Source organism: Ischnura elegans, chromosome 11 (assembly GCF_921293095.1).
Source record: "Ischnura elegans chromosome 11, ioIscEleg1.1, whole genome shotgun sequence".
Classification (NCBI taxonomy): domain Eukaryota; kingdom Metazoa; phylum Arthropoda; class Insecta; order Odonata; family Coenagrionidae; genus Ischnura; species Ischnura elegans.
In genome coordinates, this window is record NC_060256.1 from 22452187 (window position 1) to 22480096 (window position 27910).

General features: G+C 38.2%; 1 long non-coding RNA gene across 1 annotated transcript; it reads right to left on the reverse strand.

Annotated features, from left to right (window-relative positions):
- Positions 1-2445: 2445 nt before the first annotated feature.
- LOC124168244 lies at positions 2446-27716 on the reverse strand. Its single transcript, XR_006866881.1, has 4 exons — positions 27603-27716; positions 26781-27140; positions 21588-21691; positions 2446-2749 (listed from the first exon to the last, which is right to left on the reverse strand). It is a non-coding gene; the product is annotated as an uncharacterized LOC124168244 (long non-coding RNA).
- Positions 27717-27910: the final 194 nt, after the last annotated feature.

The window sequence follows — 27910 nt, forward strand, 5'->3', positions numbered from 1 at the left end:
CGTGCGTGACTGGTACAATGCCCTTTGAAGTCTTCTCAACCCACAGCAAATCTTTTTCTCCCAAATTTCGGGAATGAATCACACCTATGAAGAGAAAAATGCGTACATTAGCTTAAAGTCAGCGTTGCAAACGCGAAAAGACCGGACAAAGACCTCTTAAAAATCTAATGAATGAGGCAGTTACTTAAAATAATATATAATATATATCGTCATTAACAACAGAATTTTATAGGTATTTATGATAAATCGTAAAACGGATTTATCGTCCGATTTAACGGACGAAAAGTTTAGACAATCCTTGGAGTAAAAATACTTATAAACTGCACTCACTGTTTATTGTAATGGAATTGCGGCAAAAATATTTTTTTAATATTTTCTCATTGACGTTACATGTAACTGGAAGTGTAAAATGTGACACCAGAATGAAACGAAGTGCTAGCTCGAAAATGAAATTACTTTTACTGAAAATGTTCTCGATTACTCAATTGATTTTATAAAATTTACAAGCTTTTTAATTTAAAAGTGAGGTCTCGATACACATGAATGTGAATGAAAGTGGAATTTAATCTTACTGTGACGTGATGGCGCCATTAACTTATGTTCTTCAAGAATCGGAGAACAATGCTCTCCTCTTCGACCGAAGTCTTCTGCTCTTCGTTCCCGGGGATGACTTGAGCCTAGGGAGAGGTAGGATTAGTAGGCACACACAAAAATAAAAAAGCCCTTGCACTAAAAATCCCCAAGACGCATATCGTCTAGCCTTACGTTACGCAAATTATTCGGCTCTATAAGCCCAAATCAAAGCTAACACTCGCATTATCTTCTTGTCTTGGTCCTCTCGACCGATGTCTTCCATCTTCTGTTCTTCAAATCCATAGATGACTTTGCTGTCTTTTCTTGGTCCTCTTCTACTGATGTCATCTGCTGTTCAAAACCTGGGGAGAGGTAGGATTAGTAGCACATACAAAAATAAAAAAACCCTTGCACTAAAAATCCCCAAAGCCTCGCATACACTCCACGACAACATACAGGGGGTATCTTATCACTTAAACCAAGTGAAAGTCCCATTCCTGTACGCTGCAATGGATTAGCGTGCATACTTAACCTTGGTTCAAAAAGCTAATATTAACGCACGGATATAATCTCCTAGCCTTACGTTACGCAAATTAATCGGCCCAAGCAGCCCAAATCAAAGCTAATACACGCATTATCTTCTTGTCTTGGTCCTCTTCGACCGCTGTCTTCCATCTTCTATTCTTCAAATCCAAGGATGACTTTGCTGTCTTCTTGTCTTGGTCCTCTTCTACTGATGTCTTCCGTTCTTCAAACCTGGGGAGAGGTAGGATTAGTAGCACACACAAAAATAAAAAAAGCCCTTGCACTAAAAATCCCCAAAGCCTCGCATACACTCCACGACAACATACAGGGGGTATCTTTGCACTTAAACCAAGTGAAAGTCCCATTCCTGTACGCTGCAATGGATTAGCGTGCATACTTAACCTTGGTTCAAAAAGCTAATATTAACGCACGGATATAATCTCCTAGCCTTACGTTACGCAAATTAATCGGCCCAAGCAGCCCAAATCAAAGCTAATACACGCATTATCTTCTTGTCTTGGTCCTCTTCGACCGCTGTCTTCCATCTTCTATTCTTCAAATCCAAGGATGACTTTGCTGTCTTCTTGTCTTGGTCCTCTTCTACTGATGTCTTCCGTTCTTCAAACCTGGGGAGAGGTAGGATTAGTAGCACACACAAAAATAAAAAAAGCCCTTGCACTAAAAATCCCCAAAGCCTCGCATACACTCCACGACAACATACAGGGGGTATCTTTGCACTTAAACCAAGTGAAAGTCCCATTCCTGTACGCTGCAATGGATTAGCGTGCATACTTAACCTTGGTTCAAAAAGCTAATATTAACGCACGGATATAATCTCCTAGCCTTACGTTACGCAAATTAATCGGCCCAAGCAGCCCAAATCAAAGCTAACACACGCGTTATCTTCTTCTCTTGGTCCTCTTCGACCGTTGTCTTCTGACTTCTTTTCTTCTAATCCAGCGATGACTTGAATCTGTGGAGAGGTAGGATTAGTACGCACATACAAAAATATACATGAAACTCCCAAAACACAATCAAAAAGGGGGAAACACAAAAAATGGCCACACACACGCACTCACACACACACGCACCCCTACCTACGTTTGAGCTCATAATCTAAATAAACCATACTAAAGGTTTATAAGGCCTTTCATTTTAGTATTCATTTGGGGGCATACCTTTAGCGCTTTTTTCATCATTTTCTTTACCTTGTTCTTGGCCAATCACCTTTGTGATTTTTTTATTCACGTGATTTGGTACCAGTTATTATAACCTCACATTAGTTGCAACCATTTAACCATGTGTTTATTTTTTATTCTCGAGTCAATTTTGACTCTTTGCATTTCGTTCATTTGATTGATGTCACCACAAGTGTATCGCAGACCTTTGTACCTTGATTCATACCATGTGTTATTTTTGTGTTAATGTGAATGTATGTGTAAAGGATGGATTCGTTTAAACCCAGGGCATTGTACAATAACATCACTCTTCAGCCATAACTCCTAGCGATGAAGAGCCTATCACTCCCCCTCTCCTATCCTTGAAGATGTATTTCTTCCTTAAATTTCTTTTCCGCCGACGATTTGAATTTCTTCATTTGGTGATTTCAATTTTCGTTTCTTCGAAGACACTTTTTCAGTATCCTTTCATTCTGTAAAGAAAAGAAAAGATAATTCAAGTGAGTTTGTAAGTCCGACATTACCCATGAGAACAGGACCGCATTGCATAAAAACCTTGCTAGTCTATTGCTCAGAGGATTATAAATAAGTCAAAAGCTAAATTTACGGCATATAATAAATGATATTCATCAATTAATTATAGAGAAATGACAACTATATGTACAATAAATTTAGTATTTTATACATTAATTGAAATAAGGCCAATATTTAATTAATGGATGAGGTTTCATTTTCTTTGGCGTATTGTAAAGTTTGAGAAACTAATCTACGCACATGAGCTAATTACAAGTCATACGAAAAATATAAAATTTACTAAAACCTAATGTTCTTTTAATATTCCCATACATTGATCTTCTCTTCTCTGACCAGCTAAATTAACAATAATCAAGCCAAATAATTGATAACTATTAGAATAAATATATAAAATATATTTTTGTTCAATTGATGTTATATGATTACCATGTTCGAAGGGCTAGGTTAACATTCAAAGTTGTATTTTATCAATTATGTAGATTTATTATATTCAAGCTATATGAAGGACTGCAAAAGTTATCCACGGGCAGATATCGATAGTGACCGTAACTTAGTTATGATGAAATGCCACCTTGAATTTTTTAAATATAAGAAAGCCGTGAAAAATACATGGCAGGTTGAAAATTTGAAGGAGCTTCATCATCAACTGGATTTTCAAGGAGCTGTAGAAAAGAGAAATAGGGGAGGATACGATCAATAAACCAGTGGAAGAGAGTTGGAAAACCATTAGAAGTGGTTTGCAGGCAGCAGCTGAGGAAGTTCTTGGTAAAAGAAGAGTCGTCATGAAAAAAAGCCATGGATTACGCAGGAAGTATTAGATCTCATTGAAGAAAGAAGAAAATACAAGGCTGCGGAAACAGAGGAAGGAACAGATGTCGCAAGAGAATTAGGAACGAAATATGTCGTAAAGGGCGGAAACTTTCCACATGGATGAAAAATATTTGTGAAGGCGTACAAAACAGTCTTAAACATGGAAAAGTTGAGGCAGCCTATAGGACAGTGAGATACCACTTTAAGGAGAGGAGCGTAAGATGTAATACTCTTGGGGACAAAAACAAAGTCTAGAGTTTTTCTACAGAATTTTATGCTTTTACGATGAGTGAGAATGAGCTACAAATATTGACAGTATGCAACCCGCGTGCCACCCACAGTGTTTAACGGGGGTGGCGCGCGCTCACTCTCGGTGCGATATCTCGGGATCCAATGAGCAGAAATGAGAGAAATTTGAGGTGATACTCTAATGGTGATGTCTAATGAGTCGTTGTAGAAGACAAAAAAATGATTGAAAATTCGAGAGTGACATCACATTCTGTTATGTCCGAAAAACGCCTATAAATATCAACATTTCAATACTTTAAGTGCAATGCGGCACGTTTTCCCGATATCCGATTGCAAAAATAATTTTCATGACTTATTTACTCTTCAAATGGAACAAAACTGGGGGGCGTCTCAAAATAAATGCGAATTTTTAAAAATAAGGACCAACCTAATGGAACATTGTCAAAATTACGCGTCCAAAATTAGAATTATAAATCACATAACATTCAATAAAATCTGATCTAATGGGAATGAAATTATCAAAAATTACAATTCGCTAATAGGAGAATTTAAAGATCCACTGCAAGGTTAGTATTGACCGATGAAATTCGCTGGGACATCCATCACGTCTTAAAAGTATACATCATTCCATTCATTAAGTCACACTATATAAATTGTAGAATTAACGCCTTAGGCGTTACAGCCCATTGTTCCATACATAAATTAAAAACATACGGATAAGATAGCATGATATCAGCGATATAAAAGGGATACATAAGCTACATATTGAGATATACCGAACTTCCTTCTTACACTAAAAAATGGGCGAAATCAAACACAAGGATGCAAAATGAATTTACCTTTATAAATATTTGACGGTAAAAATAGTTGATAACCCGTACCAACTCCAATAAAAAGTGCAGGAGGAAAGACGCTGAACAAGCTGCACAAAATCACTTGTGAAATGTATTCGACAAATGAGATACCTAAGGACTTCGAGAGAAATATTATAATCCCAATTTCCAAGATAAAGTGTGAAGATTCTGCAATAACCATAAATTAGGTTTACTTCACAAACGAAGCCAACGCTGGTGCCACACATTCAATATAGAATATTAAATTTTTTCTCCTTTCGCGGGACCTACATGAATATTAATTCTCTTAAACAGCCACTACAAACAAACGCGTAAATGCATCATTGTGATGTACAAAAATAACAAAAATATCTATGACTATCAAAATCACAACCGTATAGGGATACTAAACGAAGGCATACTTATGGAAGACCACGACTCATAGATGTCTTTCCCCTCAAAAAAGATTCATTCCCGTGATACTTCGAAGGCCGTACGTGTCCACGTTATTCCGAGCGAAATGGGAAACACTGGGATAACTACGTTTAGGGTTAGCGTTCTGGGAGTCAGGGGGGGTATTTGGTCACTCATGACCAGAGACGAAAGCAGACCTTCGCATTTGGAACAAATATGTCAAATGGGCTCCAAATCTAGTTCCCGTTGAGACGAGAAATTGCACGGCCTAATGCAAAAGCCAACGTGTAAAGAAAAATTCAGGGTGCAAAGCCGTGATGAACAAGAATAAATGAAAAAATAGAGCCTGTTTCAATTCTGAAATGAATGCAGGCCCAAGTGAGAAAACATCACCAGCTGGATGATGTGGAATTTCATGCTCCGTGCTTAATGAAGAAAATATGGAATAAACATGCAACACAGAAAAGTAGGAAGGCATTGTTTCAGATCTATTCGATCGCCGAATGTCATTAAGTAACCGACAGTCAGTACTCGAAAATCTCAACAACTAAGTTTCCATCTTCGTTGAAAATTAATCCTTTATTAATTTCAAAGAGACTTGATAGTAAATCGACTGCTTTATATCATGTAAAAAATATCTCATTTACAGTTTCCCAACTAATTATCCTTGGAATTGAAAAAAAAGATATCGTATTGAAGTTCAATTGGGAAAATATCAACACACTGATTCCCTGTGGAAGAGGGGCATGGACAGTGATAACAGCTGAGAAATCAAATGTAATGTGGTGCTTCAGATGAATAATGAGGATGAAAAGGATCGACCGAGTAGGAAATGCGAATTAGCCTAAGCAGGGCACGAGAGAAGAGAATGAAAACCTAGATAAGAGGACGGAACAACCTTATACGTCACATCTTAAGACATGACGGCCTGATGAAGACAATCTTCGAGGAACAAGTGGATGTAAATGACGGAAAAGAATTATATCGTGTAAGATATCCGGAAGAGACGATAGAGAAGAGAGCAGGAGAAGAAAGAAAAGAAATATGTGAAATTGAAGAAATAAGTTGGTGCGAAATGATTAGCCGACAGGATTAATTATGCGCAGAGCTGCGAAAAACCAATGCTAGGATTGTTGACCAGTAATGTTGAGTTAGCATGATTCGTTAACACTGAAACCATATGTAACTAAAAAATTAGTGGATTCAAAATACAATAATGTTAATAGATAGTAATTATTCATTTCTAAGCATGTTATTTGACTAATTAAATGGAAAAAGACGTCTCTAAAAGTCTATTCATCTGGCACTTAACATTTCTGTCGACACACCTGAGTATAGTTGTAATAATTTTAGTCGTATGCGCTGTTTTGTTTTGCCAAAAAACTGTTTCTACGATACTTCGAGTGCTGCACCGGTTTTGAGTGGGGAAACAACCCAACGGCGAACCTTTGCTCAGTATTTGTTTTTAATGAAGGCGAACAGACTATTTGAGAATGTGTGTCGACAAAACTAGAGGAATCTTCGGCTCAATTTTCAACCAATCATAACGCACGCCCGCTAACAGCAATTGGAAAATGGGACGGCATGAATGACTGTTTAATTAAGGAAATGATGGGTCGAGCAATCACTCTTTAAGTTCCTGAAAACCTATCGCTTGACCTATCATTCTAAGGGATGGAAAAATCTGTCTTGTGATTCCGGCTTTCTGGATTCCGAATCAGGAGTTAACCTTGCAAACTAAAGAGATTTACTACTGATGTTTAGGCTAAATTTTAGTTCAGTAAGTGAACGAGTAATATTATGCACGATTAATAGTGAAATGCACCTTAATACGATGCCAAGAGTTTTCGGCAATTAATTGAAACCTCTCGCGGCTGAGCTTGTGCCAGCCACCGAGTGCGTCCACCGGGTTGCGGATGGTGGGTCAACCTCTAGATATAGAGGTTGGCTGCGATATAAGCGAGTTTACTTGTCAAATAAGCAGCCGTGGCATTCCGAGGTGGTATGAGTCTATCCCTGGGTAAGATAGGCCATCTAAATGATACATTAAACCTGTGAAGATGCCGTGATTTGGTGATGGGAGACCGCCAACAATTATGCCTCGCATCACCCGGGGGCGAGGGCAGCAGCTCTTCTTCATATGAGTGAAGGTGGAGACCACGGTGGTTAGTACAGCGACACTACTTTTACTTCAGGCGCGATAACATTTACTTTAACGGCTGCAGTACTGCAATGTGGAAGGCAAGGGGAAACCACCACATTACTATCCCGAGGAGTCGCATCTACTCCAACTTTAAATCATCTGACATGATGGAATTATCTCAGGTAAGAAATTCTGGATATAAACTAGTCCCCCATTCGTATCACCGGGCGGGGACTAGCCGAGAGAGTACATCGGTCAATTGTGATAAAGTTATGAGGATAGGTAAATAGTACGTGAACGTAGGACTTGCGGTAAGCTAGAAACCCATATGGTAGAATTGCGAAGATCGAATATCGACGTGCTAGGAATCAGCGAAATGATGTTGCCTGAGGACGGAGACTTTTGGAGTTGAAGCTATAGAATTATACACACGGATCTCTAAAGGGTAATGCTGGGGTTCGGATAATGTTCAAAAAGAGCGCCGGAATGCGTGTGAAAAGCTTCCTACAGTACAATAAAAGATAATCGTGGTAAAGTTAGAAACTAAGCCGGTAGATACCGTAGTGGTACAGGTTTGCATGCCTACGACAGACTACAAGGATGAAGAAGATGAAGACGTCTACGATGACATCAGGGAAGTAATCAAACAATGAAGAAAACCTTATAGTTTGAGGTGATTGGAACGCTGTCGTCGGCGAAGGTCAGGATGAAAGATCAACCGGAAAATATAGATTAAGAAATCGAAATGAAAGATGAGAAAGGCTCCTGGAATTATGCACAGAACACAAATTAGAGGTTTTGCCAACACGCTATTTAAAAATCACATGCGAAGAAGATATACATGGAAAATGCACGGAGGCAAAAGAATATTTCAACTGGACTATATTTTAGTGAAGCAGAGGTTTAGGGACCAGATAAAGGACTGTAAAAGCTACCCGGGGGCAGATATCGACAGTGATCATAATCTAGTGATGATGAAATGCTATCTGAAATTCAAGAAATTGATGAAGTCAGCGAAGAACGCATCGCAATTAGAGAAACTTAAGGAGCCAAAAAATCAACAGACCTCCAAGAAGTAGCGTAAAGTAAGATAGGATTAGATCAAACGGAAAAAATCAGTGGAGAAAAGCCATACAAATATCAAAATTGGGCTTCAGGAGGTCGCTAGAGAAGTTCTGGGAAAAGAAAATTTGTTAAAAAGCCATGGATCACGGATGAAGTCCTGGACCTCACTGAAGAACGGAGAAAGTATAATAATACGAATACTGAGGAAGAACAGGCTTGCTACAAGAGAATATAGAACGAGATTTGTCGCAAAGCGAGGTGAGCCAGAGAAGAGTGAATGAGGGACATATGCGAGGACGTGCAAAATAACCTCGTACAGGGGAAAGTGTAAGCGGCCTATAGAATAGTGAGGAACCATTTCAAGGAACGAAACACAAGGTGTAATACCATAAGGGACAAGACTGGAAATATTCTAATTGAAAACGAAAACAAAGCCGAGAGATGAAAGGAATACCTGGAGGAATTATAAAACGGAAGCAAACTTAGCTAAAAAAATATCGGAGAAGGAAGTGAAGTTGAAAAGGATAACTTTGGAGCGACCAGATTGAGACCGGAATTTGACGCTGCAATAAGAGACCTACGAAACGGGATATTTACCTAGAGAATTCGAGAAGAATATCATCACTCCCATACCCAAAAGAAGAGAGCAGCGCAGTACGAAGACTTTAGGACCATATGCCTGACCACACATGCGTCGAAGATTCTGACAAGAATCATTTACAGGAGAATAGAACTAAGAGCAGAAGAATTCCTGGATGAGAAAAGCAAGGGCGCAAGAGAAACACTTTGGCTCTTAGGCTTATCATAGATAAGATGGAGATAAATAAACCAACTTACATAGCATTTGTTGATTTAGAGAAGGCATTTGATAACTTGGAATGGAGTTCATTGGTTAGAATTCTTAAGAAAAACCGAAGTTCTCTACAATGATCGTAGAATTGTTCATAGTTTGTATAAAAAGCAAGTAGCTGTGGTCCAAAAAGTGCAAAAGCAAGAATAAGAAAGGGGATGAGACCAGGGTGTGCGCTTTCCCCCTTAATTTTTAATGTTTACATAGAAAAAGCCATCAATGAAATCAAGGAGAAAGCTTCGGTTGTCAATATCCACGAAGAAAAAATTAGTATGCTGCGATATGTTGACGACATAGCAGTCATAGCCAAGTCAGAGAAGGATTTGAAGAAGACTTTGAAAAATATGGAAAGGACAATGGCCAAATATCAGCTGAAAATCAACAAAAGAAGACTAAGACATTAGTTTGCAGCAAAAGAGAATAGGCTAAGACAAACATTGAACTAGGAAAGCATGAGCTTGAAGAGGTGAAAGAGTTTTCTTACCGGGGAAGCCGAATTACCGACGATGGACGAGGCAAGAAAGAAAAAGTAGAATAGCGCAGGCGAAGATGACTTTCCACAAAAAGAAAAATCTTCTTACAGCTAAGAATACGCGCATAGAAGTAAGGAAACAATTCTTCAGATGCTACATATGGAGTATGTTTCTCTATGGAAGCGAGGGTTGGACGTTGACAGCAGCAGAGATGTCAAGAGTGGAAGCATTCGAAATGTGGTGCAACCGAAGAATGATAAAGATAAAATGATTGACCGTGTATGTAACGTGGAAGTGCTAAGAAGAGTGGGAGAAAAGATAAGTCCTGTAAAAGACGGGACAACTTAGTTGGCCACAATATGAGGCATGATGGCCTGATGAAAACAATCGTAGAAGGACCGGTGGAAGGGAAGAAGAGCAAGGGATGCCCCCGAATGAGTTACATAGAACACATTAAAGAGTATGTAAAAGAGAAGAAATATGTAGCTATGAAGAGATTAGCGGATAGGAGAGAGGAATGGAGAGCTGCGTCAAACCAATCTTAGGATCGTTGACTAATGATGATGATTTGAAACCTTATTGAATTAAATCTTTCAAAGGATGCGCTTTAACCAATGAAACGGTAATAGTAACTAACAAGATCAATGAGCGGATTCATTCACTATCATTAAATATATTAAGCGTCACAAATGTCCAATAGAAATCCAACTTATGAGAGCCATAAAGGAACTCTAAAGGAATAATCATCCGACATTAAATTTACACGTTCAAACACGCCGCACAGTAGACTGAAATCGAAAAAAGGTAACAATTTTTTTTTCACTATTGATTCAGGAAAAAACGATTATCTGCCGAATTATAGAATAATCAGTGAACTTATCGCTGAAATAATTTCATTTCTTTGTCACTTTTTAGAGCAGGATGCGTCTGTGAAGTTGACATTAAATGATCTCAAAATGTTTTGAGAAAATTGACTTAAGTATATTGCTGCAGTAGCGTTTTTCTTTACAATGCATAAAATTAAAAGCGAGCCATGATAAAAATGAACTTTTAGAATTTTTAAAATAAGGTAGGGGAAAACTATGTATTTCTCTTTTCTTCACAAAGTGTTTTACGCCACATTAGAAAACTAACTGTCAACTTTAATTCTCAAATCATGCACCAACTCGCCCCCCAACCGATTTTATTGTGGTAAATGAAAATGATGTCGGGAGGTTTTCGCGCCCCGTGACCCGCAATACACAGGGTGGGTCCTCGGGAACTTAGCGTTATATGCGCAGCAGTCCGTTTAAGAGACTGTATTTTCCCTAAATATTGAGTGAATCGAACTCAATTACTTATTATTTGCGGTGCCTTTATGGTATGTACCGTTTTCTGACGGATTTACAATTGGGTCTTTGCGAGGAAGCCACGTTCGGACGGCGATTATCCTAACAGTCCCCCCACCCCCAAAGGTATTTGTCCTCGGCGGCTATCCCTTTATGCAATCAGATTTGATCTTTTACTTTGAATATGTGAAAATTTTGCCATTATACGAATTGGGTTTTCCCAAAGTATGCCGTCTAAGCGATTGGCTCGCTCATTCCAGCCGAGTGCCCATCATCAGCCTCCCTTCCGTATTTCTTGCCCAAATTTATGCCAAAGAACATTCACCATGTAGTTGCACAGTTATTGATACAACGATTGTGACTCGCGAAGATTTACAAAGCATGAAATCCTTAGATTCTCCGATAAATTGCTCTCTCATACTGAAAAAAATATGTTGACTACAAAGTAGCACTCGTGACTAGTCAGCTATTTAAGTTTCAGCTGTATCCATCCCATAGTTTCATTGTTGTTACCGATTGTAGTGAGCAACTTTCATTTGTTTACAAAAATGGATAAAAGGAAGTTTCGTGCGGTGATCAAACACTTGTCTTTGAAAGGGTTAGCGCTGAAGGAAATCAAAGCTAAGCTGCATAAAGTTCATGGCACATCTGCTTTTGCGTTTGCCACTGGTTACAATTGGGTTAATGAATTTAAATTAGGCCGTACATAAAATATGAACATTGTTCCGGATGCCCTGTCGAAGTGTCTACCGCCGAAAAGCACCTTCAAGATATGGTGGTATGTGATAGACGATTCAAAGTACGCGATATAGGTAAGGTCACAGACATATCGCAATGAACTATTACTTTAATTTTGGTGTGAAAAAATCTCGGTATGATCGCTGCCGCGTTCGCCACAGTGGAGAATAGACGCAATCGTGTGGTAAACTCAGAGGCTGTCTTGGCGCTTTTCCTTCGCCATCCTTAAGATTTTCCGCATCGTTACCTAACTTTTGATGAAATATGGACCCATCACTAAGAGATAAAAACGGTAAAACATTGGAATTTTGATGATGAACGGGCTCCAAAGCAGGCGAAGAGGGTGGGACGGGCTGGTCAGGTCATGGCAACGATATTTTGAGATGTACACGGAATAATCTACATCGATTACTTGGAAAAGGAAAAAACGATAACAGGCGAGTATTATGCATCGGTATTGGACCGGTTGATAGCAAAATCAAGATAAGCGTCCTTATTTGAAACAGAAAATTTTATTCCTTCAACTAGATAATGCACGGTTACACACCTGTTCAGTTGCAATAGCCTAAAAAGTTAAAGTTCCGATTATTACAACATTCACCCTATTTACCAGATTTAGCCTCCAGTGACTTTTTCTTAATCCAAAACTTGAAGGAATGGCTTCACGGGCAAAAGTTTATGTCAAAGGAAGAGGTCATCAACCAAACTAATGCCTATTTTGAGGATGTCCTGAAATTTTACCTTTACGATGGCTAAAAATGCTTTGAAAAATGCTCAGAGAAATTTATCGAGCTAAAAGGAGACTAAAATGAGAAACATAAAACAATTGACCCAAATAATTCGTTTTTATACCTATTTCTAAAGACTTATGGAACGACCCACGTATATCGGTAAATAGAGGGGAAAATGAACTTCCAAGAAGGCGTTAGAAGCATGGCACAAGGATACAAGAATGACACGTGAGAACAATCCAGATAAGTGTCTAGGATTGCCACAAAGCATGACCCTTTCAAAAGGCTTCTGCTTACATCAGATCCTGTTTTAGTCACCATATATCACCCGAAAATAATATGGCTAATTTTTCATGTCGGGGATGAGATCTTGAAATAGCTGTTGCTATCATTGAAGTTATCAAAGCTGCTGGCAATGAAAATGTCCCAAATAAATTGCCAAACAATCGTGAAATACAGTCAATATCTGATATCTCTTATGTCTCATAATCAAATCCTAATTTGATGTCCGTTACTAATACTTTTCGCAAAGGGTTTTGCATGATTTCAGTGAATGAAGAATGTCTAATATTCCGTAAAAGTGGATGTACCATCACCGGCGATTTGGCAGCTGTGGCCAAAGACATCGATGGGATTTAACAGCTGGAACTCGAAACTAGGCAAGGTTTAATTGAGCATGAGAATCGACATGTCTGTCTTTTCACTACCAGTACAAAAACACGACATGAGCAGGAGAAAACAAATCTAAATGCTGAGGCTGAGGATCTGTGGCATCGGAGACTGGGACAGCAGGCAAGATATAACTAAATTAAAGACATTAGCTTATGCAGTCACTTAAAATGCACTACGAAGATAAGTTGCACTCCATGCACTTTTGGAAAGATGAGAAGATTTCGATTTGAAGGAAGCTTGTCAAACAAGAAATCGGAGCTTGTGAACGCTGATTTCTGTGGGCTAATGAAAGAAAAATCAATCGGAGGGGCAAGGTGTTTTGCTGACAATGAATGAAAATTGCATAAGGATATTTCCTTAAGAGTAAAACTAATGTGATGGAGCTGTTTTAAAAAAATGCGATCGTCTATTGAGAATCAGATAGATGAAACTATAAAATTTCTCTTCGAGAGTTCGAATCTATTGTTAATATCCTTTTTTCATTTTTTAAAAGAGACATTTTTAACATCAACACAGCAGATACAGATGACTCAAGAAAAAATCACCATTGGATATTTTTACTGATTAAATTTTAAAAATAATGAATCAATGTATTCTGAGAAATTCATTTCATTTGCTTCTAAAAAGGTTCATTCACTGAGAGGAAATCAGCAGGGGAAGTGGTTATGGTTGTATCATCGTGGCTTTGCGGCTAATTACTGTTCAATGTCCGTAGAGTATAATTTCTACCCTTAGAATCGATAACACTAAATAAATAACAAATAGATTCTTAGTTGAAATCATTTTGTTAACCCTAAAGCATGAAAAATGTAATTCCATCGATAATCATAGTAAGCAAATTTCTAATGCTTTGTCACGAAAAAATGTGGAAAGTTATGTGATTAAAAACACCATCGTTTTCCTTCCTGCATGTGTGCTAACCACAATTAGCCGTAAAGACACGGTGTAGATAAACTGGGATATGAACTCTTTCACCCGACTATCTGACAAATTTACTATACACAAATATTACAAATAATCCGACGGCTATTAACAAATATAAATTTATGACCGCATGAGTATAATCCATTTCTTCAATATTTCAATAACTTTTGAGTACTCATACTGAAATATTTCTAATTGGAAATCTTATGATCTCGCCTTCTTATTTCACTGTTAGCAAGTAAGCAGATCATTACACCGGATCATTCACCATTCATATACCCAATACAGAACTAATGGAGAATTATGACTAAGGAATGGCAACTGAAGGACGCAAAAACAGTATGGGTGCTAGAGGTGCATGTTCACGACTTGTGGAATCCATTTTGGAATTACATATGCGAGAAATTAGTTGGATCAATGCCTAATAGTTTGCAGAAAGTTGTAGAGATAGCGAGTGACGAATTAAACTTTGAAGACAGAGGGGTCATCCGTTTCGGTCATTTCGATAAAAAAAAAGATTGTTAACGTTGATGGTCAAGATAAAAAAACATTCGTTAAAAATTCAGTATTAATTTTTTTCTTGGGGCAACTGTATCATACGTATAGATTTAAAAAATGCCTCTTTTAAAAAAATAAAAATATATCACTTCAAACTCGAACCTCCACCTCAGCTTCCAGAACTTCCAGACAACCAGAACTTCACCTCAACTACCGCGCGTAGTATATGCCTACTCGACTACGGAGCCACGTATTAGCAATACACAAACGGTGAGTCAAAATATGAATCTAAAAAGAGAGGAAAAACTTCTCCAGGGACGCGAAAAGAAAACACTCCGAAGGCCCTAAATGTGTGTTTACGTGAGTTTCCTCAGTGTATTCCATCCGCTAATCTTAATTTCGATCGGTATTTTGCTCCTAGTATTTGACTCCAGCCTCGTTACCCCGGTCGCGTCCGCGGCTGTCCTCCTCGGCTCCTGCTACCGCGAAGGCAAAGGATGCAGGTTGCTTCATATGCATGCAGCTAATGTTAACGGCCTTTAGGCGGGGCTGGACGACACGGAAAAGGCAGGCAAAATTCACTCCACAGTCAACTGCCCAAATGGTTATGCAATATAGAAGTTGAATTTCAACAAATAAATAAACGCGTAAGAATTCAATATCCATGCAACATCCTCTGGAACCTGAGATAGGTTTTGCGAAGTTTTAAGATGAGAAAAAATTCCAGTGTGTGTGTGCAGCATCAAATCGTCCGTCACTGAGACTTGATCCGACTCCTGTTGCGTTGAAGAACACTTTACCCACTACACCACCAGAACGGTCGTGCCCTAAGGCAGTCTCAATGCCCAATATGCTTAAATATGCTTCAATTAAAGTGTAAGCAGTGTGACTCTGAACCATATGTTTGCAAAATCACAAGAAGGAAGCTTATTCTTATTGTTGCGATATTTGTTGATATTATTTATGTTTTTTGGAAATAATAGTGTTGAAAACGAGACAATCAAAAGTTTGAATTATAAATATATTTGAATTGAATGGCACAAGAGGGTGAACTCATTATTTTTTCTCCGTGAATGAATCTGTTTAGAAATGTGTTAACGTAGATATCATTTTAATAACTTAGGTCGTTTAAAAAAGTCAGTACAAACTTTTTCTTGAGTCATCTGCATGGTATATTCTGATGTTCAGGATGTCTCTATGAACAAGTGAAAAGAAGTAAGATAATTTCGGATTCGAACCCTCCCAGAACTTTACCTTGACTACCGCTCACAGTATAGACCCACTCGGCCACGGAGACACATAACGGTAATAGATAAGTCCAAATATGAATCTAAAGATATCGCTACGGATCCCGATAGAAAACACTCCCGACGGTCCAACGTGAGTGTGGACGTGAGTGTACCTCAGTACATTCCATCCGCTAATCTTAATTCTGATTGGGCTCATGCTCCTGCAGTTTGACTCCAGCTTCGGTAGCTAGGTCGCGTCTACCTCCGTCCTCGTCGGCTCTTGGTATACGAGTCGGCATACGACTGAGGGATGCCGGTCGCTGTATGTGCCAACCTCACAATTTTTCACCGACCCGGCCCCATCAGTTAAGTAGTACTCGTGGGTGTCTACATACTTTAGAAAACGATAGTACGTTATCACTTTGTAAGAGAAGCTGTAGAATATAAATTGCTATATATTCGGTACTCTTTAACTGAAGAAATGACAGCTGATATTTTAACGAAATCTCTTAGAATATTTAAAATTGCAAAATTTCGAAAACGGTTGAGCTTAGCTCAAAGTGTCATCATTTGACAATAGTTTGTTTTTGGGGCTAGAAGTGGGCTCTGATTAGGTGGAGAAGTTGCATTGTAAATCTGCTATGCGTGGGTAACTAAGAACCCACTTCTACATGTTGACAACACTGTTTTGATGTAGTTGTGTCATTTTTCACACGAGACCGAGTCAGTCAGTCTATACCCTGGCCTACCACAGAGCAGATGTTCTTGAATTTATTTCATTGAATTTTTACGAGGTAATAAAGGTTTCCAATGCATTGAAAGCAGGGTGAACATTTTAAGGCTGAAATCCCAAGAGGGTGAACTATTTGAGGGTGTTTACAAAGTTAATCAGTTGATATTAGTGATGGAGCTCCGAAACTTCCTCCATCAACGAAATATCTTTGGCCCAACGAAGTAGCCTTTCAACTGCAAAAACCAATCAGTAGGTTTACATTTACCTTTCAAATAGGAGTAACTCTATGTTATCATTCATGTAAATTAAAGGGATCTGTGGCTGAAATGAAGGAATAACTTTGTTTACGTTAGTTAAAGAATACGCTAGATAAGATTGATAGGAATAAAAAAGGCCTTTGTAAATATCCAGGTGCATAACTTCTCCCTTCATGTAGTTACAATGTATTAATGTGTTATGTACGGTTATAACAGGGTTATCGCAAATTCATAGATCAGGAAAGTTTGCGAAAAAAATTTTAAAAAAAATCTTGAAAACAAGGCATACGACTAACTATTGATATTTGTTGCAGCTTGTGATTTCTTTGTTATGTTTCAATAGGGTAGTTTCATTCATCAAAGAAAACGAAAGACATTGATTGCAATTCATTGTCCACCTTAGTGTATTCATAAAATACAAATTATTTGGCTTTTAGAAATCCCAGTTTAGACGAATGGCAATGGTCAATTTTAACCTCATTTGAAAAAGGCCAGATTGGCATATATGCGATGCCACTCCATGTGACGTCACAAGGACCTAGATTCTATACGAGTAGTCAGGAGTGTTACATCTGAGATAACCAACGCATGCATGAGGCACAAATCTCAGGGATACATATCTTAATAATCGCCTATTAAAATTGCCTAAGGTCGAAAAGTTTCCTTCGTTTGATAAGGTATTAATAATTCTTATTTAAGCCAAGCGCTACCGGCTAGCAGCCTGCATCGTAGCGGTGCTCATATCAAGGTGGCCTCACACGGGATTTTCCCAGCATTCATACTTAGCCGTCGCGTTTTCGCGGGCTTGAAATTTTTCACTTTTCATTTTATCGCGAAAAATAGATTTCGTCATTTAAAAATATAAAAGCGTGACATACGTACTCCAGGAGTAATAGTGTTTCGATTTAGGCAATTTAAAAAAGAATAGGAAACCAACCCTATTGAATATTCAAGTGAAATAACTCCCGATAGGAGGACGCCAACTAATATTCCTTTCATTTCGATAGGGAGAGGACAGCAGCTCTTCTTTATACACGTAGAGGCGCAAGTTGAAGTGACCATAAAAGCGGCACATTTTTCACTTCAGGCGTCAGAATTTCATCTACTCAACGGCTAAATTACTGCGAAGCAGAAGACTAAGAGTAACCAACAAATATCCCAAAAGGACTAAGGCCTTTCCACTACACTCAATACAAACATGATGGTATCATCTTTAGCAAAATGTGTCTTAGTTAATCAAAAATAGTCGCCCATTCGAATTTAAGGGCGGGGACTATACGAGGTAGCACATCGATCAAATGCGATTAATTCTCTTAAAGATAGGATAATGAAACGAGAGAGGACTTCGAAGTTAGACGGTGCAGTCTCCAACGAGGTCAGAGTGACTTCTGGCGTTCCTCAGGGTAGTGTCACTCCTACTCCTTCTTTACATAAACGACATTGGTGAAGTAGTACACAGTAAGCTACGATTATTTGCAGACGACGTTGTAGTTTACAGGGGAATCCGTTCAAGCAAAGATAAGGATGAACTAACGAACGACCTTGCTGCTATCCAAGCGTGGTGCAATGCATGGCAGTTAGAATTAAATTTTAAAAGTGTGTAGTAATGAATTTCTGGAAGAAGAATAACTCCCCACAACATAGCTATATCATTCGGCGCACCCAATTAAAGACAATTGAATCCATGAAATACCTAGGAGTTAGATTCAATAATGATCTATCGTGTATTAAACATGTTCGGGAAATAACCGATCAAGCTATTCGTAAAATGGGTTTTGTTGAAGGTTAGGAAAGTGCGACGACAAAGTGAGAGAAATTAGCTACTTCTCCCTCCTTAGACCCCTTTTAGAATACGCTGCCAGTGTTTGGGACCCTCATGAAAAAGGCTTAATAACAGAATTAGAACGCGTGCAAAGAAGAGCTGCCAGGTATGTGAAAGGTCGTTAGTGTAACTAACTTCTTGTTAGTGTAACTAACCTCTTAGATAAACTCGGATGAGAATCTCTGTCAGACCGTAGATTGAAAAATAGACTAAACATTTTAGATAAATTCAAGAGCACTGTCTTTTCTGACGAAGTTAACCATATCTTACGGACGCCAACGTACTACGGAAGATCAGATCATTTAAATAAAATAAGAGAGATAGACTGTAGAACAGACAGATTCCAAATGTCTTTTTTTCCACGATCAATAAAAGATTATAACGGCAGCAATAGAACTCATAAATAGATTGCATGACTTGTAGTATAGCCTACTAAATTATGTAAAAATTAATGCATGTTTCTTAATTCAATTATTATTTCTAACAGCATATGGTAATTTCTTAGCATGCGTGACGTTTTTTGGACCGCGTGGTGTGTGTGTGGGGGAGTCCAATTGCATGCTGAGTGCTGATGATTGATCAACCCCTGCCAAACACCTTAAACGTTGCTCTCAGGGTATTATGTAGATGTAGAAGTTTCAGAAGGCCCGAAAACCTGAAGTTGTAAATTCGAAGAATGATCCTGGACGCATTAGGAATTTGCGAAATAAAATGGCCTGAAGTGGGAGAAGTACAGAATGGAAGCAATAAAATAATACACACAAGATCACTAAACGGTAGTGATGAATTGGGCATAGATCGAAGTAAGAAAGCAGATAAAAAGTTACCCTTATTTCATTGAAAGGTAGGTAATGTTCAAGATATAAACCGAAACCCATAATTATTGCAGCTCATATGGTTTGTAAGCATACACAAAATTGCCAGAGGATGCAGAAGAGGAGCAAGTCCATCAAGATATCTCATAAATAACCAAGCAGGTAAGAGGTAAAGGAATTGTAACCATTATCGGTTAAAGTAATGCTATCATCGGCGAAGATCTTGACGGAAGAACAGCCAGGAAACAGTAATGATGTAAGCAAAATTGAATACTGACACAAAGCTCAAGCTGGTGGTTGCGAACACAACATTAATAATAACAGTCGAAGAAGATACACAATGTAAATGCCATTAGACATGAGAGCATGCTTAGTTGATTAAATTCTAGAAAAAAAGATTCAGCAACTAGGAAAAGGACGGCAAAAGCTACCGTAGACGCCGACCGACACTGGCGGCTTTACCTTAATAGATATGTAATGTCACCCAAAATAATAAAATAAAATGAAGCAGAAAACGGTAAAATCATTTAGCATGTAGCAAATTTAAACATACTCGGTATCAAGAGTAATTTTAAGAAGCAGAGGAGAACAAAACAGCATCGGATGTGGCCGAGAAATCAGAGGAAGAGAGTTTGAAAAACTATTACAGTGTGCTAAAAGAAGTAGTTGAATTTCCTTGCAGAAAGATAATCATCAAAATGGATCACGCAAAAAGTCATGTATTACGTCGAAGACACTGCGAGAATACGAAAACTGAGTACTTCTAAATGAGAATAAGAAAAGAGATTTGTTGCAAAGCCAGAGAAACCTGGACGAGGAATGAATTCGAGAGCGCACAAAAACCTAATGTACAAGGAAAAGTAGAAGCTACCTCGAGGATTGTGAGAAACCACTTCAACTAATGAGCGTTAGAAGAATTGCGCAAAGCAAATTGACTTACAAGTAGTACGAAACCAGTCGAAATGGATATTTAGTGATAATTTGACGTAACAGTAGCGTGTATTGGAATTCAGTGCTTAAAATCCTGAGGGAAGGTGGGGTGCTTAACAATGACAGATGAATCACCTGTAATTCGTTTAAGAGACCAAGTAGGGGTGATAAAATTAGGGCTTAGCTACGGGGAATCAAGCATTAGGCCTGAGAGTCTTAATGGCATGAATATCCTCGAGCAAAAACTGTCAGAAGCTTACGGAAAATTAAAAAGATCCTAGTAAAGATGGGTAGGACAATATCCAATGCCATCTGAAAATCATCATCAAATATCAGAGTGTACCTACCAAATGACAGGAAGTCAAGATTATCATAGAACTAGAGAAACAAACTGGTGGAAAAGGTCGACCAGTTATACTATTAAATTTACCTGCGATGAAAGAAGCAAGAAATAAATACGTAATCAGTAGAATAGCCCAGCCGAAAGGAACTGCTAAGACAAGTAAAGGATTAGCTCCCTTAAAGGAACAGAAAATTTGATCATAAAGTAAGGAAACAATTCATCTGAACCTACGATTTGAGTGTGCTTCTCCATGGTAGTGAGTCATGGACAATGACAGAAAATGAGAAACTGATGGTTATTCGGTCATATGAAAATTAAATGGATCGTCCGATTGAGAAATGCGGAATTCCTCGGAAGAGCGGGGGAAGAATAGAAGCCTAGTGAAAACTTAGTAGAAGACAGATTATTCTAAGCGGACATATTTTGAAGCATTTACTTTGGTGGCCTGATGAAGGCAATACTCGATGGACGAGTAGATGACAAGAGCGGAATAGGAAGGCCTCGGATATCGTATATACGAATCCAGAAATGAAGGTCGTGAATGAGTATTCGAGAGATTCCATTTGTCTTCATGTGACACCATTAAATCAAAAATCATCAATTATCATTCAAAATTTACGCGAGCTAAGTAACCTAGTAAAATGTATATTTCCTCCTAGATGCCTTCATAGTATCACAGTCACAAAGGATCATATAAATTAACAGCTGAGTATTCGTAGCATAAAACACTATCAAAAAATAAAAAATGATGAAATATCCTTCACTTGAAAAAATTATCACAGAAGTTATTTATTGCAACCTGTTGACTATTTGGTTTAGACGTGATAACTAAGAGATGAAAAGAGAAACAGATGACATATGCATGGGAATATTTAAAGATCTATCGAATAATTTTCATAAAGAGAATGATATTGACTCACCATTTTTCTTCAGTCTTCTTCTTCCTTGGAACCTAATCACAATTCCCCATTAAACCCCACGCATTTCACGGAATTCATCCGCTATCCCTTAATTATTCATGCACCTGAAAAGAAAATTCGCATTAATGGCTGGCAATAATCACGCACTAGAAGTTAACACGGGGCATAATTACAACAAATTGTCTTACTAATGACCTCAAAGGCGAAATATGTGAAAAATATAAATTCCAAACGAAGTACTTTAGATCCAATTATGATCGCCAATATTCTCTTACTTTTGCTCCTCTTAAAAAGTAGATGACCAATAATTGCAGAGCGGTTTCGGAGTGGCAGTTAAACACCTTAACTAAATTAGTTGACAGCAAATTCCTAGGCTTATATATCAAGGATTTTTCAAAATACCTCTTAGAACCTGTAGAATAACTCACAATTCAAGTACCAACAAGAAAAATCATAAAAAGGCAAATAACAGATATCTGGTAACTGAAGCAATCACGGATAAATCTTGAATTTCACGGACGGATTGACAATCATGGACTTCATTTTGATATTTCAGTTTCTCTCGTAATCTTTAACGAATCAGTGTGGCTAGCATGAAGTACACTGTTCTACGTATACTGTTAATACCTCACATTTACATTCACAGCGATAAAATTCATAAGTTTGAGGTCCGTTAAAAAATAGTCACAAGCTACCGGAGTACTTGAAATAAGCCACCGGAATGGCGTAAGGATGATTGATGAAGTCCTGTATTGAAACTTAGATGTTCTAAGTCACGGTGAAGGTAAAGATAAAACTACTCACGGGTTACTTATTCATTTCACATGTCGACACTCCATAACGTAATGCAATTTTCGTAAGTTACAGATATTCCACTCGGAAGCGAATACACACGAACAGAAAGGGGGATCAAACAAGTTAAGTTATTGAGTATCTGTCACATAAAACCGCTTTGGAAAAAAATCAAGCATGGCGTTTCGTCCATTGCCGCAACACAGTTCACCGAAGGAGTTATTTCCATTCAAAATTCACAGGGTTGAAAGTACGATTTTAATCAGAGATGATGTGTCCCTATCACTCGTGTTCCTTAAAAAAATTACTCTGAAACTTATTTTAACTTCAAGTCAAATTCCTCACATGGCATAAAATGTTGGAACGTGAATACGGTCCGCGTAATAAAAATCGTTCATTCAAAATAATGGCCACAAAAGATCACAATAACTTAATATAGTTGCATAATAAAGTACATGTTTGCGAATTTTCTTCGCTTTAGAGAATTAGAAGTTCATTGAAAATAATATACAGAAATTTTCACTTAAGGAATAGTTTAGGTACTCACCTCTTAACCCCATGAGAGCTCGCCGCGAAGTGAAGTCCAAGATCGGAGGGACTTAGGACTTCTGGTACTCCGTCAGCCGCGTGACGTATGCAATTGACGTCACGCTGATTATGAATCTATTTCTTTTTAAGGCAACGAAAAACCTATTAACTGCTGAATATCGTAGATGTTAGGCTATTTAAAATTAATCCAGTAAAATACATCAATAAATACGTTGATATTCTACGTTATAAATAAAAAATGTATCGCGCGGAAAACCAATAAAACGCTTAACCAATAGGATTTGTGCACAAGTTAGCACAAAAATAGCGCGGAATTTTTTTAAAGCCAACGGTCGCAACACACGTGATCAAGGTTCCAGAATATTCTAGTCTTCTACGAAGGTCACTGGGTACTTTTGCAGAACTCGTAATCGCATTACGAAAAACAATACATTAGACTTTCAACGACCTGCATTCAACTGTCGCTTCTAATCCAGCACTCCCCCCCCCCCCCCCCACTTAACGAAGATCGCGCAACACAGGCCAGTTCGTCACCAACCGTCCATGCAGCAGAATCATATTTTTTCGAGTTTGAAATTTATATAATTAATTTTCCAGACCATTTCAGCCGTTTCTTCGTTCGTTGAAGTCACTATTTCTTTCCGAGGAAATGAGAATGGAGAGCGGGGACAAAGAAGAAATGCAGCAGTATTGATTGAGGTAAGTGAGAACGAGTATTTTTATGGTATAAGTGAACAGAGGTTGTAATTGTAATTTTAGTCTAATCACAATAATACTCACGCAGTAGCATGTCACGAATATGGCTCATGTAAATTAATTGCATTCGAAAGTGAGTGGTAGAGATAATGAGTGTACCTACTGATATTGCGGAGTTCATGTGCTTTAAGAACATTTCTAAAGGCCGTTTTACACGGGGCACGGAATTGCGCCGGTTAGATCTGCATTTATTTCTAAAATTGGCGTGGAATTGCGCGATTGCATGAACGAAATTAGAACAGGGGCTATTTTGCCATCTCACGTCCACGCATTCTCGCATGTGTCCTAGCAATTAGCTAGCAATTAGTTGTCCTAGCTTTACACGACGTAATTTTGATTGCTCCTTCGCACGTACGTCAGACTGCGCAATTCCGTGTACCGTGTAAAACTGCCTTAATCCCACTATGCGATATTCACAAAAGCGAGAGGTATATTTGTGTTTCCATTAGTGATTAAAAAAAACTCCCCTTCACAATTCACTCCATTGTCATTGATGAATGAAATGTATGGTCGATTTAAGTACAAATACCTTAAAATTGAACGAAAACCACATTGAGCATTAGTAACTTCCAGTCAATGCAAGGATCGCATTCATCTCTTAGGGATATAACTGACCAATTCTCCTTCAGATCTACGTATTATTTCGGTGGTAAAGATTCTACGAAACGGAAATATTCTGTCGATTTCCCAGATGCGAATGTGTTATTCGATATTCTCATAATTGCTTCTTAACGTTCAATCGCAGATGAAATTTCAAATGACATCCACAAATTATTTGTTGCCTTGTTAACAGTGAAACCAATACAGCCCCAAAACAGATCTTAATAGCAATCGCGGTCTCCGATCTTCCCAAGAATTTATGCTATTAAATTCAGTCAACAATGTTCTTCCACTATGCCACAGATTTCGCTAAAGCTTTCTACGCCTTGTTGCATCTGTTCATTTGTAATGCCGTAGGTTCATTTATAATGCCTTGCACACATTTATTGCCCTCAAAATAGTGTCACTAGTATAATTATGCCATAATTCTCTCATCTGAATGTCGATGACATTAATAACCCTTGAATGAAATGTATAAATAACATAGTAGTATTTATTTTTCTGGTCATTTGCAGATTCGTTTCCCAGATAACCATGCTCAACTCAAGCGATGTCTTGGTTGATTATCCTGATGCCGTCATCATTCTACGAAAGGGTTTGCTGAATGGTTCATTGGAAGCAACATTGGAGCCTCTACAACTAACTGAAGATATAATTTACCTGCGAAAGCTGCTACTAAGGAAAATTTGAGGAGCGACTGATGGAATTGATTTCTTTCCGTGAAGAAAGTCAAAATTCTTGGTCTTCATCATCGAATCTTACTGTAGGTAAGTCATATCGTTATCATTTTAATTGACCAGTTTGTCACCACTTAAATCAATTTTCGTTGATATATTTGTCTTTGTTGTTAATTAATAATAAAAAACTGGCATCTTGAGTAGGTTTAAGCATTTTTCCAAATAATTAGAAAGTTTGGTTAAATTTTCCCCAAAAATTAACCATTGTCAGTTACAATTAATTGTTCACTTTACGTGCCACTAAGCGGAATACCTATGATATATTCTGAGGTTAAAGCGGCTAAGCGTAGGAGAGTTAGTTAGCGATCAACAAACCCCCATTTTGACAATAAAAAGTTGCATGCGAAAAGAAAAAGGCGTCTGAAAATAATTCAGTGAATGTCAGCTTCAGCGTTCTCCAAGTTCATACCACGGTCAACCTAATACAGTGATTTTTAATTACTAACTGCTTAATTAACGAGTCCGTGGATTTTAATAAACGCGTTTTGCATGAGAATTTTAATGAATGTTTCACCAGTAATTAAGACCGAGCCTGTGATTTTTGCTTATCAATATAGCGCAATTCAATAATAATATAGGTCGTAGTCCACTAAAATTGAAGAGAGAGCCTTCGCCTGCCTCTAAACCTTTAAACATGAGGGAAACTGACAAAACTTTTGCCGAAAACTCGGATATTCCGACGAAAATTAACATGAGTTTAAGAAATACACTAGGAAAGTTTTCTCTGGTTTTACTTCAGCTATCAAACGGTTTAAAAATTTTCAATTGCCATGGACCACGTGAAGAAGAAAAATATGGGGAGGGGGTTAAACTTTGATAAACACAGGAAAGACATAAATACGGCCGAAATTTTGAGTCAGCATAAATGGCTTGCGTTGCGTCGAAGACTTATACGGCATGCAAATGATTAAGTGAAGGTATACCCTGAATAATCCAAAAGAATATTTCGTGAAAGAGATATACAACAAATATAATCATAATTTAGAAGATGCATTCGGACGAGCGGTTGTGGCAATTCCTTTGAATTCGTGTGATTCACGAGAGAGAAAAGTCATAGTAAGCCTGCTCAGAGCATTATCCAGCCATCACCATAGGGGGTGAAATGGGAGAAAGACGCGGTCAAATACGGGCATGCCCGCCGCGATCATTGCTTCACGTAGGTTTACAGGTCCAAGTGTCCAGAGCGCAGTGGGAAGGGGGATAGAGGCTTTCCACTTCCCCCGACCAAAAATGTATCTCTTTCTAACCCACTGTTCCTATGTGGTGACTCAGATGTTCTTCTCTATCACACCCTATTTTCACTCGATACGTACTCCCTTGAGAATTTTGTCTGTAATTAACTTGCTCTTACAGACACCTTAATTGAGTTTAAACTACTAGGACTGACGAATGAGAGCAGTTAAATTTAAGTATTATGACATAGCGAAGTTTATTATTCATCCAATGAATTCGTAATTCAGCTAAGTCGAGCCTGTAAAAATTAATGGCCGAATCACCCGATCATAAAAGGACAATAATTGTATTTAAAACCGATTGAGTCAATCTGATAATAATTCTTTTTTTAGTTTATCCCGCTATATTACAAAAACCCTAGACTCAGCATTAAAATAAAATTTCGCATTTTCAAAAAGACCCCACATTTTTTCAAAGAATTTTCCTTATCGCCAGAAAAAGAGGGAGCTAAAAACAGTTTTTTAACATAGATTTCTGCAAAACTGCTTAAGCTTCACATTGAATGCGAGAGGAGAAGGCTCCCTACCTTTCATCCGATGACATATCCATCGGCGGCAGGGCTCAGCTGTGCATCGGCGATTCCCCAAAATACACATATTCACCAGCACTTCACATTCAACACACAACTGATAATGAATTTTTTGATGCACGCATGACACTTTCACTTCACTGAATATCTAGATAATCACTCGTTGCTGCCCTTCAGTAACACAACAGATAGCTTCACATTATTTCCATGAGACATGCACACTGCTTACAGTATGACAGATGAGAATACTCCAAGGGCTGAGGCAAAGGCTTCACAGGGATCGTTGAAAGCTTGATTTTAAGCTTGTACTTTCATTCAAGGCATTACATGAGTTATTCACTCCACCTTTCGGTAACTCTAAAAAAACAAGAAACGGGCCTTAAACTATAACTCAAAAAATTTGTATTGATGACACTATACCTCTAATCATACGTCAAGGAGGAATTGTGGCAGCGGAAATACATGATATGCATAACAATTAAAGCCATTCTTAAAGGCCTGGATTCATAATAGTGTAACTAGTACAAGTTTATGCTCATTTCTGAAAATTTATAATTGAATGAAACATATGCGAATGCGTTAACCAATTTCATGAATTTATACATAAACTTGTACGAGGTAATATACCTAGTCCTTGCTTTGAGAGCCAGATTTTGACAATAGTTAAAAAACATGAAAAGCCAAGACCAAGAATGCGGGTACAAAAACACCATTAATTTTGACCAAATCCTATTGCCAAAGAATGTTGCCTTCATGCACAAAAATTATCATAAATTATGATTAAAACAGCATGGAATAATAGAATATTTACGAACTTACCAGTACTCTTCAGCGGTAGATCATGCACCTCTCAACGCTAACTGAACTGCTTTGAGACTAAAACTGCACTATGACAGACCGGGGACTAAGGGGAAAATCCCAAGTGACGCGCTGCTTCTAACTTGCAGCCATGAGAAGTACTGGAGGGAGGGGAATTACTAAGGATATCAAGGGAGGTTGCCTGGCACAAAAAGCCCAGGGCAGAGTCAAAATTGTTGGCCTTGATTTTGAGTGCATCACGAAGGCGGTCGGGAGTGGTTCGGTTTGCGCGTCGTTGGGTGGAGCTGGTGGTTAGGGGGAGGCACAGA